This window comes from Etheostoma spectabile, chromosome 14, assembly GCF_008692095.1.
Source record: "Etheostoma spectabile isolate EspeVRDwgs_2016 chromosome 14, UIUC_Espe_1.0, whole genome shotgun sequence".
In the NCBI taxonomy this organism is placed as follows: Eukaryota; Metazoa; Chordata; class Actinopteri; order Perciformes; family Percidae; genus Etheostoma; species Etheostoma spectabile.
The window spans coordinates 3,236,940-3,239,539 of record NC_045746.1 but is presented as its reverse complement, the minus strand read 5'-3'; the positions used below and the strand labels follow the sequence as shown (position 1 = coordinate 3,239,539).

The 2,600-nt window shown below is 39.8% G+C and overlaps 1 protein-coding gene across 5 annotated transcripts in view; it reads left to right on the top strand.

The window, feature by feature from the left end:
• elmo1 (engulfment and cell motility 1 (ced-12 homolog, C. elegans)) overlaps positions 1–2,600 on the top strand; it is a 99,928-nt gene that overhangs the window by 71,093 nt on the left and 26,235 nt on the right. The gene's annotated exons all lie outside the window — the stretch shown is intronic.

Sequence of the window (2,600 nt, the reverse complement as noted above, 5' to 3'; positions counted from 1 at the left end):
ACTGTAAATGGACACATATTGTGCTACATGAGAGTGACACTTTAATTACTAATCCAGTGAGTGATTGGGAAATGTATTGTTGTTTTGAGACTTGGTAGAATAGCTTGATCTACTGCAGCAGGCAACAAAAGAAGAGTTACAACATATTGTAGTCAAGATGAAAAACTTAGTGATCCTCTGTAGCTGTTGTTGAATCCACCTACAGTCTGATGAAGTCCTCACCACCATCTGTGACTAAAAATCCTTTGGTAGAGGAATCCCTTCTGAGCATGAGTTTATGTTTAGTATTTTTGGTATTATGTTATTATTATTAATTATGTTAAAATTTGTGACGTTCTTTTTAATGATAGAAATGCCGGGAGTTATGCAACCATCTCTAATAGGCTTGACTACCACCATCTCGTGTTAAGATGTATTTCTAGTTCATTTTGGGGGAGAATTCAACACATGTATCATACACATATCCCCTTGCAAGCGATCCTATTACCCAATCCCATCCTTCACACTCCTCCCTGGAAGGCAGGAGTCAGTTTCGATTGAGTTGGGATAGATGATGCTTTCCTTCTCTCTCCCCTCATCCCTCCCCGACCTCATCTTTCATCACTCCGTACCTTGGGAGTTTGAAATTCAGCAGCAGCTGGTCAATAGTAAGACTGTTTGGTCTCGAGGGCTTCCTATCAGCTAAATGGTGCGTGCTTAGCTCTGCGCTTCCAGCCTCTAACGCTGAGTGTCTCAGTTTGTACCGGCTATGGACTTAGAAACACTGTGGGGACATCAGCCCCTCTGACGATGTCTGAAAGTTGTCATTTTGTACCCAATTCTGTCAACAAGAAATTGAGCTGTTTATCTGTAACTGAAACAGTCATTGACTGCACATTTAATAAAATGAAGATGGAGAGGAGGAAGATCGGAAAGCTCAGTGTAAATCCCACTAAACCCTGAGTATTAGCATGAGCAAATAAAAATGATGAAAAATTAGTAATGACAAAAAAGAGAAAGTAGTTTTAAGTTAAAATGCTTTATGGGTTAGGTAAAGTAAGTAATTCAATGACAGGATAAAAGAAAATCACTGATATTTGAACAATTAACAGGGATGCAGGAGTGGAACTAAGAAAACTTATTTTTTATATTGTAGTCTAAGGGATAGGAATATGGAAGATGGAAATAACAATTTTTGATGAGTAAAAGATAAATGGAATGTAAAACTCAAATATAACTTGAAGGGATGAATTTATAACTTTCTGCAAATGTTAGAACATTCATAAAAGTTTAGATGAATAATGTCAAAGTTAATACAGATTTGTATTAACAGTAGGTGCTGACTTGCCTAATAATGGTCTCATGGCAGTTTGTGAAATGGTCACATTATTTTTAATCTATTGATTTGTGTACACGGACAAGTTCATCTTGTTTTTTTCGTGTGCCAGGACACAGTCCATGGTTTCTGGAGGACGCAACAATGGGGAAGTTAAACGCCATACGCGGGAGGTGGCGGCGGTCTTTGGGGGATGTGCAACAACAGCGGGACGGTTGGGTTTAGGAAAAGAAGACCGGGGAAAGGACACGTCACGCGCCGGGACACAGTTTGCAGTATCTAGGGGGACGCAACAACGGGGAAGTTGCACATCAACAACTGGACGGTTGTGTTTATGAAAAGAACAGGGAAATAGTCACACTCGGGACACAGTCCCCGCTCTCCGGGGTGAAAGTCCTGTGTTTTGACTTTTCATACTACTCGTGCTGTGATCACGAAAGATGCTTTCCATTGAAATACATTAGTTTAACATTTGTGCTCACCACCACAAAAAAAAAACAAATGAATGTGTCCGTGTACACGAATCAATAGATTAAATAATGTGACCATTTCACGGACTGCTGTGAGACTGGGTTGGCAGGCATAACTGTGAACAGAGGCTTGGATTAGTAATACATAATAGTAATGCTGTCCATTCCACTTCAGATGATTTGAAGCACAGTTATTGTCCTTTTCAATAAATTGGTCATTTAAACTGGACTATTGAACTTTTTAGTTTAACTGCCTCGTATTGGGCAATAAGTAATGTAATTGATTACTGGTGTCTCAGTCGACTAAGAAATTGATGGTCTTTTTTTGTGGTGTCTTGATGAAGATTGAGTCTTAAATAGTCATTACTCATAATTATAGTCAGAATGATATTCACAAATATGCTTTGGTGTTTGGTGGGCAACAATCTGACAGATTTGTGTTGTAATGGTTTGTGACAATAATGTGTAAATGTTGTTGCAATGAGGTAATCAATTCCATGTTGAGCATATGGGGATATATCCTCTCTGGGTTGTGTGGAAGTTTAATAAGCTGCCTCAAGCTTAATCTTGAGGGTCTCCATTTCAAAACAAGGCTAGTTGTACAATTTCCCTGCATCTCTCACAGTTGCTGCCAGACACTGAGCTTTCTGAGGTGTGGAATACTTAAACACCTCGTTCACGTTTTATCGATATTTGGATGTGCGCGGTGCTGTGGCCTGCAAGTGTGTGAGCTGGGAGGGTCTCTCAGCCGCTGGCTTTTCATAATTCACTGAGTATCTTCCCTGCACACGAAGACATGAACACACACACACACA